The sequence below is a fragment of the Lagenorhynchus albirostris genome, chromosome 14 (genome assembly GCF_949774975.1).
Source record: "Lagenorhynchus albirostris chromosome 14, mLagAlb1.1, whole genome shotgun sequence".
NCBI lineage: Eukaryota > Metazoa > Chordata > Mammalia > Artiodactyla > Delphinidae > Lagenorhynchus > Lagenorhynchus albirostris.
The window spans coordinates 32783468-32796616 of record NC_083108.1 but is presented as its reverse complement, the minus strand read 5'-3'; positions in this window follow the sequence as shown (position 1 = coordinate 32796616).

Here is a 13149-nt window from a genome sequence, read left to right as displayed (position 1 = left end):
ATTGAAAAGAGAACTATGGAAAGAGATAAGTGAGGAAGAGATCTGTGCTGATAGATTTGAATCGGTGATCTTGATATGAAATTACAATTTCAAAAATATCTACTTCTATTCACTAAAAGAGTCTACCAAGAGCAAACCTAGCATCTATAGGTTCATTTCTAAGTGCCATTCTTCCCTAGAAGAAACCAGGGCTTCTTGGAAAAAATGTCTGCTTCTATGTAAGGAAAAGTGTCAGAAAGCAGGGAAGTGCTCAGAAAATAGTGGGGACTTATCAAGAGAGGCAAACACTTCCTACATTTGTGACACTTGAACATTAAAAATAGTAATATTTATAACACAAAAAATATATCTAAAAAGGGATGTATGCATATGTATAACATCAAAAAGAAGGGATAAAAATAAGGAAAAATAAAGGAGGAGAGCTCTAATTTTCAAAAACTGACAGTTAATTAATATAAAGCAAAGGACCAACCAGAAAAATAATTGGGCAACACTTACCATCCCCTTGACCCATAAAATAATTGTTTCAGCCCTGACGTATAGATACACACTAAAAACCAGTGGTTGTTTGGGAAGAGAACTTTAACACAGTCTCAAAGTATGACTCCACAGACCACTTTTAAATGACAAAGAACAATGGTATCATTACTCTAGGGTTGTCTGCCAGAAGCCACATTATAAGAATAGTCAATTTAAGTATCATCAGTATTTGGAAAAAACTGACATTACAGGCCTCCTAATGAGAAGGAATGGGAAGTGTGTAACATCTATAAGGACTTTGTTTTAAAAATGTTTAACCTGATGTCAGCATGAAGAAACAATCATTTCAAACAAGTTAAGAATGTAGGACATTTTACTAGATAGTGGTCAGAATTCTTCAATAGATAGCAATATTTTGAAAAACAAAAATGGTTGGGGTACTGGTTGAGATTAAAAAACTTGACAGCCAAGTACAAATACATGGACCTTGACTGGATTCCAGATCAAAAAGAACTATATAGATATAAAGGGCATTTGTTTGAACTACTGGAAAAATATGACTATGAAAGACATATTAGAATTTGTGAATAATATTAAATGTCTTGAATATAATAATGTTAGTGTGGTTATGTAGAAAATTATACTTGTACTTAGGAATAACATAATAAAGTATTTCAGGATGAATGATCTTTTGATTTATTTTTAAATGGTTCAGCAAGAAGAAATATAGAGAGAGATTACAACTGAGGCACAACTTTAACAATTAGTGAACATGACTAAAATGTGGATAGTTGCTAATTTAACTATTCTTTTGAACTATTTGTCACTTTGGACTTTTTCAAAATAAAAAATAAATGGAAATAAATATTTTAAAATGAAGCTAAATAAACTTTTCCCAGAAATTCTATAAAATTGAATTAACAGATTAAAAGGGCATATATTTATTCCAAGAATAACTGACACAGGATAATTAACCAACAAGTCATATCTTCACAAAATCTTGCTATCAAGGATAAAGAAAAGTTCTTTGAATGTCTTGATAGAAAGAAGATAAGGAGAAAACAAAGGCTGCAATCAGACAATAATATTCATCCCTATAAGGTAGTGGAGGAATAGTTCAAGTGTAAAGGTAAAAGGTAAACATATTTAGAAATTCAATAATTCAGACAATATAGTTACCACAAACCCTTCCTGAAGAAACTACAAGAGAATAAACTTGAATATGCCAAAAAATGATAGAAACGATGGCAAAAGAAATGGTGCTGAGTATTGAACTCTAATTAATGTAAATTAAGACTAAAACAAATGTGGGCATGATAGTTGAACTATATATGTATATATAGTATATACTTTTAATATCAATAAATACAAAGACAGAATTATGATTAAACATATATATCATATCAATAAATATAAATATTCTAAGCTTAACTATTAAAATAAAAAGAATTTCAGAATTGATCATAGAGTATAATTAATATTAGTCCTGAATACAAGACTCTGGAAACCTCAAGACTTTGGAAATGTTAGAAAAACAAAATAATGGGCAAAAGTGTTACTCACAAATGGTAAAAAGATGAAAGTAGTAAACAAAGTCATTCTATCAGAAAGCATATAATTTACGTAAAAAGTGTTGAAAAGAGATGAAGTATGATTTACAATGACAAAGAGTATACTACACAAACAAGATTGATCAGTTATGATTATCTACATAACAAACAGCCTATTATCAAAATTCATAAAGCAATATGGAGAGAAATGGAGAAAAGCAGGTTGGATGACTTTAGTTCACTTTCAGTTCACGACAGACAAAAAGGAATAAAAATAAGATTAAAATAACAATATATGATAAAAATAACATATTAATAGGGTGGGTATAACTAATTATCTTGAGTAGTATTTCTTTAAAATCAGAAGTTTTCAAAAATAAAAATAATACACTGCTTATTCTATGATCATTACTCAATAAAGCTAGAAGTTAAAAAAAAGCCACAAAAATAAGGACAGCAACTATACTGTATCAAAATGTTTTTAAAAATCTTAAAAATTATTGGCAGTACTCAAGAAATCAAAATGAATTTCTTAATATCCAGAAAATAATAATAAACATATTACATAGCAGAACATATAGGATATAGCTAATGAATATATAGTCATAAATATTTTAATAAAAAATGATTTAAGCATTTATAATGTAAATAAGTCCTACAAATTTAATCATATGTTATAAATAGACAAATTAATTTTAAGTAAACAGAAGAAAGAAATAATCATATTTATTAAAGTATAAATCGGTGAATTAGAAAAATGGAAATCAATAGCATTTTGGTTCTTTGGAAGAATTAATTTGGAAGAATTAAAAACATTGACCTTTCAACAGGGTTGCTATTGGTCATTTGTTTTGTAAAGCTCTGTAATGCTAAATAAAGAGCATTTAGCATTGCCAACCTTTGAAGCAAATGTTTTTTTTCTTGCAGGAAGCCCTACATGTTTTCAAAGCTTTCCGAGAGAGTGTCCCAGTTGAGAACCTTTAAGATAAATGTTTTGATGAAATAATAAAAATTAAAGAGGTAGAAAATGGATACCTTAACAAAATAAACATAAATTTAGGGAAGTAATCAGAGATACAGATAAAAAATAAAATTAATGTATTTGTTAGTTGCATTTGCCCGGAGGCAGATCCTCAGAGAAGGATTCCAGTACAAGTAGTTTATTTGGTGGCCAAGAGAAAAAGCAAAGGGAAAATACTCCATAAAGGACTGTCATCAAGACAGCTATCACCATGGGGAGGTAACTGAAGTTTATTAGGGAGATAGTTTAAAGCACAAGCCTCAAATTTACCGCACATGGGGTAAGGAAGCTGAAATATATGTACACCAACTTCTGTCAGTCATTGTTTGAATGTTGTTCCCAGAAGCTATTAAGGCATTTCCAGGCTGCCTTCCACAGCTTAGACAAATCTTCCTGCAAAGAAGTGCAGATGCTGACTGGAGAAGTGCTGAGGGATACAGGCAGGGCACTGACTGTGGCTGCTCATTGCATTGTTTTGTTCAAATCTGTGTTAGAATGTGTAGAAAATTGATTATTTCCAGCACAAATACAAAATTATTAAAGGTGAACCCAGAAAATAAAATCTAAACAGACCCATTGTCATAGAGGTAAAAGAGAAAATAGCCAAGTGATTTACTTTCCCTATTACCAACTCCTACACTTGAAAAGAAAACAAAACAAACATGAAAAATTGGCCCAAGGTTCAAAAGAAGAATTTAACCAAATCTTTAAGGAACAAATAACATCAACATGATTTAAAAAAGAGTGCAGATGAAAAGCAAAAACTGAGAATCCCTGAGTAAAGCAAAAGAAGATATAAGCAAATGAAAACAGATATTGTGCACCTGGTAAATATATTCACCTTCCTAAATATACCAATCTCCCTAAATAATCTATAAATTTAACTTAATCCCAACTAAAACCAAATAACACAGAAACTATCAGGAAAAGTAGATTAAAATAAAAGAAAAACAATGCAGAATATATTAAAGCATTAACACCCAGGGGAAAAAATCTGAAAGTAGAGAATAATGAGTAGTGACTCTCTCATGTGATATTGTAACATCTTAAAAATTAATTATTGTAACATAATTAAAATCAGTTGGTATTAGCAGAATAGGTAACAAAGAAAGAGATTAAAACACCTGAAAATATATAGACAACTATACACATACCTTCAAATACATATACACTTATACACATATACATAGCATATACTTAGATAGAAGGATGTTACCATGTCCCTATACAATTGTAGTCTGTTAAATATTTAACAAGCTCACAGAGGAGGAAAAAGGCGTGATCTTTAGCATTTGCCAATTTGTATGATATAAACACTCCCACCATGGTAAATTCCAAGCTAAAAACATTACCAAACACGAAACTGGAAAAATGTGCAGTAACACATCAATCTATAGTATATTTATTATACATATCTGCAGATGGACATAAACTCAAGAGCATAAATAATAGTAAAATTATTAGAAAGAGATGATTTTAATATTTATTATTTTTATTTGCTTAATATTTTGTTTAATTACTTGTTTAATTTTATGCTGATATAATTTAAGTTTTAATAATGGCTGTGTTTGAAAACTGGCTTAATAAATCTTAGAAATTTAATAATTTGTTCATGGGAACCAATATAAGCCAGCTCTAACATGTCATGACTTACGTAGAAATTTAGAATGAAATAATTTGGAGAATACAATGAGCTATTAAATGGAAAGTGCTGAGGGTAGGCCGGGTCTCTTGTGAGTGTTCTTAAGTTAGCTTATACATCAGTATTTTGTATATGGTAAAGATCAAATTTCAAATTACTAAAAAAAAAGATTGTTCAATATTTGCTTTAGAGGCAGTTGAATAGTCATCTGAAAAAATAATAAGTTCAATTTCTACTTCAAGTTGACCCAAAAATAAAGGCCAAATGGAACAAAATTCAAATATAAGAAAAAAATCATTAAAGACTAGAAGAACATAATTGTTTTTGAATGAGTTCTTGGGGTTTGGAAGGACTTTGCCTATCAAGAACCCATAAAAGAAAGTATTAATAGAATTTAATTACATAAAAATCTAAAATTTTGTGAATAAACCATATATAAGGTAAAAAAGTTTTGTTTTCTTTTTTTAGTTGGGGTATAGTTGTTTTACAATGTTGTGTTAGATTCTACTGTAGAGCGAAGTGGAGTTCCCTGTGCTATACAACAGGTTTTCATTAGTTATCTATTTTATGCATATTAGTGTATATATTTTAGTCTTAAATTCCCAATTCACCCCACCCCTCCTTCCCACCTTGGTGTCCATACATTTGTTCTCTACATCTGTGCCTCTATTTCTGCTTTGCAAACCAGTTCATCTGTACCATTTTTCTAGATTCCACAAATATACATTTATATAAGATATTTGGTTTTCTTTCTGACTTATGTCATTCTGTAGGACAGTCTCTAGGTCCATCCACGTCTCTACAAATGAACCATTTTTTTTCCTGTTTATGGCTGAGTAATATTCTATTTTATATATGTACCACATCGTTTAGGTTGTTTCCATGACCTGGCTATTGTAAATAGTGCTGCAATGAACACTGGGGTGCCTGTGTCTTTTTTAAATGAATTTTACTTTATTTACTTTTTTATACAGCAAATTCTTATTAGTTATCCATTTTATACATATTAGTGTATGTATGTCAATCCCAATCTCCCAGTACATCACACCACAACCACTCCCCCACCATTTTCCCCCCTTGGTGTCCATAGGTTTGTTCTCTACATCTCTGTCTCAGTTTCTGCTTGTAGATTTTTTGATGCTGGCCTTAGATTTTATTTCTAATATAAGCATTTCATTATAACAATCTTAAATTTTACTGATGCACTTTTGATGTTAATATGTTTCTCATTGCTTGTAATATTTTATTACTCTATTATCTTCTTTCTTTCGTTGTTTCTTTTGTTAAGTCACCTTTAAATCTTACTGCTGTACCTTTAATGGTTCTCTCTCTCTCTCTCATTCTCTTTATGTTTAGTATTCTCTCTTTGCTTTTGGATTCTGGCAGTTTTACTATTTATATTTATCCTACTTATTCTTCTTGAGGTTTGTAGTACTTTTTAAAGCCATGGTTTGAAGTTATTTTTGTTTTTGAAAATTCTCTGCCATTTTGTCTTCAAACATTGCTTGTGATCCTTTCCTTCTCATACTGATATTGAATATATATTAGAACTTTACATTGTATATCTTATGCTCAAATATAGTTTTCTGTTTGTTTGTTTTTAATCTATATACCTTATTTTGGAAATTTATATCTGATCTACCTTCCACTTCACTAATTCTCTCTTCTGTTGTATCTAATTTTCCATTAATCCCAAATGTTAGTTCTTACCTTTAGTTTTAGGTATTTTGTTTTGTTTTCAATTCTAGAATATCCATTTTGATCTTTTATATAGACTCAATTCATCTAACAAATTCTTAGTCTAAGCTTTTATTTTCTTGAACATAATAAGTATAATTATCTTAGTCATGTTTAATAATTCCATTATTTAGATAACTGTGAATTTCACCCTATTGTCTGTTATATTTCCTGGATTTTGGTACTGTTGTTTCATCTCTGCTAACACAATTATTTTTGACTGACAGCCAGATATTATTTATGAAAGAAATTATCTAGGTGTTAGATAATATCTTCCTCTAGAAATGTCAAGATCATTTATTTGTTTGTTTGTTTATTTGCACATGGCTATGGAATTTTATTTTTTTAATGTTATTTTAATGTCTTTATTGGAGTATAACTGTTTTACAATGTTGTGTTAATTTCTGCTGTATAACAAAGTGAATCAACTATATGTATACATATATCCCTATATCCCCTCCCTCTTACGTCTCCCTACTACTATCCCTATCCCACTCTTTTAGGTGGTCACAAAACACTGAGCTGATCTCCCCGTGTGATGTAGCTGCTTCCCACTAGCTATCTATTTTACATTTAGTAGTGTATATATGTCAATACTACCTTTACTTTGTCCAGCTTACCCTCCCCCCTCCAAGTGTCCTCAAATCCATTCTCTACATCTGCACCTGTATTCTTGTCCTGCCCCTAAGTTCATCAGAACCATTTTTTTCTTTTTTTTTTTAAGATTACATACATATGTGTTAGAATACAGTATTTATTTTTCTCCTTCTGACATCCTTCACTCTGTATGACAAACTCTAAGTCCATCCACCTCACTATAAATAACTCAATTTCATTTCCTTTTATATATATATATACACAATGTATATATGTGCCATATCTTCCTTATCCATTCATCTATCGATGGACACTTAGGTTGCTTCCATGTCTGGGTTATTGTAAATAGTGCTGCAATGAACATTGTGGTACATGACTCTTTTTGAATTATGGTTTTCTTAGGTTATATGCCCAGGAGTGGCATTGCTGGGTTGTATGGTAGTTCTAGTTTTAGTTTTTTTAAGGAACCTCTATACTGTTCTCCATAGCGGCTGTATCAATTTACATTCCCACCAACAGTGCAAGAGGGTTCCCTTTTCTGCACACCCTCTCCAGCATTTATTGTTTGTAGATTTTTTGATTATGGCCATTCTGACTGGTGTGAGGTGATACCTCATTGTATCTTTGATTTGCATTTCTCTAATGATTAGTGATGTTGAGCATCCTTTCATGTGTTTGCTGGCAATCCGTATATCTTCTTTTGAGAAATGTTGATTTAGGTCTTCCACTCATTTTTTATTGGTTTTTTTGTTTTATTGATATTGAGCTGTATGAGCTGCTTGTATAATTTGGAGATTAACCCATTGTCAGTTTCTTCATTTACAAATAGTTCTCTCATTCTGAGTGTTGTCTTTTCATCTTGTTTGTGGTTTCCATTGCTGTGCAAAAGCTTTTAAGTTTCGTTAAGTCCCATTTGTTTATTTTTGTTTTTATTTCCATTTCTCTAGGAGGTGGGTCAAAAAGATCTTGCTGTGATTTATGTTGTAGAGCATTCTGCCTATGTTTTCCACTAATAGTTTTATAATGTCTGGCTTTACATTTAGGTCTTTAATCCATTTTGAGTTTACTTTTGTGTATGGTGCTTGGTAGTGTTCTAATTTCATTCTTTTACATGTAGTTGTCCATTATTCCAAGCACCACTTATTGAAGAGGCTGTCTTCTTTCCATTGTATATTCTTGCCTCCTTTATCAAAGATAAAGTGTGTGGGTTTATCTCTGGGCTTTCTATCCTGTTCCATTGATCTATATTTCTGTTTTTGTGCCAGTACCATACTGTCTTGATTACTGTAACATTGTAGTATAGTTTGAAATCCAGGAACCCTATTCCTCCAGCTCCGTTTTTCTTTCTCAAGATTGCTTACACTATTTGGGGTCTTTTGTGTTTCTATACAAAGTGTAAAATTTTTTGTTCTATTTCTGTGAAAAATGCCACTGATTGTTTGATAGGGACTGCATTGAATCTGTAGATTGCCTTGGGTAGTATAGTCATTTTCATGATGTTGATTATTGCAATACAAGAACATGGTATGTTTCTCCATCTGTTTGTTTCATCTTTAGCTTCTTATATCAGTGTCTTGTAATTTTCCACATACAGGTATTTTGTCACCTTAGGTAGGTTTATTCCTAGGTATTTTATTCTTTTATTGCAATGGTAAATGGGTGTGTTTCCTTAGTTTCTCTTTCAGACTTTTCATCATTAGTGTATAGGAATGCAAGACATTTCTGTGCATTAATTTTGTACCCTGCAACTTTAACAAATTCATTGATTAGATTTAGTCGTTTTCTGGTGGCACATTTAGCATTTTCTATGTATAGTATCATGTCATCTGCAAACAGTTACAGCTTTACTTCTTCTTTTTCAATTTGGATTCCTTTTATTTCTTTTCCTTCTCTGATTGCTGTGGCTAAAACTTCCAAATGTATCTTGAATAATAGTGTTGAAAGTGGGCATCCTTATCTTGTTCCTGACTTTAGAGGAAAGAGTTTCAGTTTTTCACCATTGAGGATAATGTTGGCTGTGGGTTTGTCATATATTGCCTTTATTATGTTGAGGTAAGTTCCCTCATTGCCTACTTTCTGGAGAGTTTTTATCATAACTGGGTGTTAAATTTTGTCAAAAGCTTTTTCTGCATCTATTGAGGTGATCATATGGATTTTATTCTTCAATTTGTTAATATGGTATATCACATTGATTGATTTGCGCATATTGAAGAATCCTTGTATTCCTGGGATAAACCGCACTTGGTCATGGTGTATGACCCTTTTTATGTGCTGTTGGATTCTGTTTGCTAGTATTTTGTTGAGGATTTTTGCATCTATATTCATCAGTGATATTGGCCTGTAGTTTTCTGTTTTTGTGACATCTGTGTCTGGTTTTGGTATCAGGGTGATAGTGTTCTTGTAGAATGAGTTTGGGAGTGTTCCTCCTTCTTCTCTATTTTTTAAGATTTTGTGAAAGATAGGTGCTAGCTCTTCTCTAAATGTTTGATAGAATTGCCTGTGAAGTGATCGGATCCTGAGCTTTTGTTTCTTGGAAGATTTTTAATCACAGTTTCAATTTCATTGCTTGTGATTGGCCTGTTTATATTTTCTATTTCTTCCTACTTCTGTCTTGGAAGATTGTGCTTTTCTAAGAATTTTTCCATTTCTTCCAGATTGTCCATTTTATTGGCATATAGTTGCTTGTAGTAATCCCTCATGATTCTTTTTATTTCTGTAGTGTCAGTTGTTGCTTCTCCTTTTTCATTTCTAATTCTCTTGATTTGAATATTTTCCCTTTTTTTCTTGATGAATCTGGCTAATGGTTTATCAATTTTGTTTATCTTCTCAAAGAACCAGCTTTTAGTTTTATTGATCTTTGCTATTGTTTACTTCATTTCTTTTTCATTTATTTAATATCCGATCTTATGATTTCTTTCCTTCTGCTAACTTTGGGTTTTTTTTTTTTGTTCTTCTTTCTCTAATTTCTTTAGGTGCAAGTTTAAGTCATTGATTTGAGATTTTTCTTGTTTCTTGAGGTAGGATTGTATTGCTATAAACTTCCCTCTTAGAATGGCCTTTGCTGCATACTACAGGTTTTGGATCATTGTGCTTTCATTGTCATTTGTTTCTAGGTAATTTTTTCTTTAAATTTCCTCTTTGATTTCTTCAGTGATCTCTTAGTTATTTAGTTGCATATTGTTTAGCCTCCATGTGTTTGTATCTTTTTTTGTTTTGTTTTGTTTTGTTTTCCTGTAATTCATATCTAGTCACATAGCATTTTGGTCAATTTCAATTTTCTTAAATTTACCAAGGCTTCATTTGTGAACCAAGATATGGTATATCCTGGGGAATGTTCCATGAGCAGTTGAGGAGAAAATGTTTCCTGTTGTTTTTGGATGGAATGTCCTCTAAATATCAATTAAGTCCATCTTTTTTAATGTGTCATTTAAAGTTTGTGTTTCCTTATTTATTTTCATTTTGCATGATCTGCCCATTGGTGAAAGTGGGGTTTTAAAGTCCTGTACTATTATTGTGTTACCTTTGATTACCCCTTTTATCACCTTTATCATTTACATTAGGTATTGAGGTGCCTTTATGTTGGGTGCATAAATATTTACAATTGTTATATCTTCTTCTTGGATTGATCCCTTGATCATTATGTAGTATCCTTGTTTGCCTCTTGTAATAGTCTTTATTTTAAATTCTATTTTGTCTGATATGAGAATTGCTACTCCAGCTTTCTTTTGATTTGCGTTTGCATAGAATATCTTTCTCCATCATCTCACTTTCAGTCTGTATGTATCCCTTGGTCTGAAGTGGGTCTCTTTTAGGCAGCATACATACTGGTCTTGTTTTTGTATCCATTCAAGCAGTCTATGTCTTTTAGTTGGAGCCTTTAATCCATTTTGATTTCAGTTAATTATCTATATGTATGGTTCTATTACCATTTTCTTCATTGTTTTGGGTTTGTTTTTGTAGGTCTTTTCCTTCTCTTTTGTTTCCTGCTTGGAGAAGTTCCTTTAGCTTTTGTTGTAAAGCTGGTTTGGTGGTACTGAATTCTCTTAACTTTTGCTTGTCTGTAAAGGTTTTAATTTCTCTGTCGAATCTGAATGAGATCCTTGCTGCATAGAATAATCTTGGTTGTAGGTGTTTCCCTTTCATCACTTTAAACCTGTCCTGCCACTCCCTTCTGGTTTGCAGAGTTTCTGCTGAAAGATCAGCTGTTAACCTTATAGGGATTCCCTTGTATGTTTTTTGTTGCTTTTCCCTTGCTGTTTTTAATAGTTTTTCTTTGTATTTAATTTTTGATAGTTTGATTAATATGTGTCTTGTTCTGTTTATCCTTGGATTTATCCTGTATGGGACTCTCTTTGCTTCCTGGACTTCATTGAATATTTCCTTTCCCATGTTAGGGGAGTTTTCAATTATAACCTCTTCAAATATTTTCTAACACCCTTTCTTTTTCTCTTCTTCTTCTGGGACCCCTATAATTCGAATGTTGGTGTGTTTAATGTTGTCCCAGAGTTTACTGAGATTTTACTCAATTCTTTTCAATCTCTATCTGCTCTGTGGTAGTTATTTCCACTATTTTATCTTACAGGTCACTTATCCATTTTTCTGCATCAGTTATTCTGCTACTGATGCATTCTAGAGAATTTTTAGTTTCATTTATTGTGTTGGTCATGATTGTTTGTTTGCTCTTTAGTTCTTCTATGTCTTTGTTATATGTTTCCTGCATTTTCTGTCTTCTGTTTCCAAGATTTTAGATCATCTTTACTATCATTACTCTGAATTCTTTTTTGAGTAGACTGCCTATTTCCTCTTCATTTTTTTGGTCTGGTGTGTATTTACCTTGCTCCTTCATCTGCTGTATATTTCTTTGTCTTCCCATTTTACTTAACTTTCTGTGTTCGGGTGTCTTCCTTTCACAGGCTGCAGGTTCATAGTTCTCATTGTTTTTGGTGTCTGCCCTCAGTGGGTAATGTTGTTTCAGTGGCTTATACAGGCTTCTTGGTTGAGGAGACTGGTGCTTGTGCTCTGGTGTGTGGGGCTGGATCTTGTCTTTCTGGTGGGCAGAAACTTATTATGTGAACTTATTATGATTTTAGGCAACCTCTCTGCTAATGCGTAGGGTTGCATTCCTGTCTTGCTAGTTGTTTGGCATGAGGCCTCCAGCACTGGAATTTTCTGGCTGTTTGGTGGAGCTAGGTCTTAGCTTTGAGACAGAGATCTCTGGGAGAGCTCTCGCTGATTGATATTACGTAGGGCCAGGAGGTCTCTGGTGGTTCAATGTCTTGAATTCTGCTTTCCTACCTCAGAGGCTCAGGCCTTACACCAGGCTGGATCCCCAAGACCCTGTCAGTCACACAGCTGCCTTGAGTCATGTGTACTCCGTCCAGATGATCTCAACCTCACACTCCTCTCTCAGGGCTGCCTCCTTGAAGTAGCACTCATTGTGGAAACTGGGCAAAATGCACAGTCCAAAGATGAAGGAGGAGCTGAGTGCCTATGGAATTTTACAATGCTAATTAACCTCAATAAAATACAAATTTTTTTCTAATCTGGGTTTCAATTCCTAAGAGAGAATATTTATGCTTCAGGTTTAATCTTCCCACAACCCCTCACTCCACAGTGTGAGACACCAAGCTCTAGTGTTGAAACCTGAGCCCTTTTTGACCCATCAAATGTTGTGTTTAATTTCTCAGCCTTTCAATTTCCTTCCTTAGATATTGGACAATATTAAGAATCAGTGGTTTTAAGCACTTGTTTCTCCTTTCTAGATTTTCTTCATCTCCTAGATCTTGACCCTGTAATTCTTCACTCTTTTGATAATTCTCCTGTGCCTTTAAATGTATTAATATATTTTAAAAAACTATTTCATCATAGTTTTATGATTCTTAGTAAAAACAGTGGTCCAGATTACTTATCCTACCATTACTGGAAACAGAATTTGACATACACAGTGTTAAAACATACATAATGTTATTTTTCTTCCTAAAGTGCTATTTGAGCATTTCATTAACTAACTTTATCCTTTATCATATAATGCAACAACTCAAGTTTATCTCTATCTTGCCCCTCTCTTCTTCCATTTTAATCTAATGTTAATATTACCAGAAATTTTAGATGCAGACTTTATG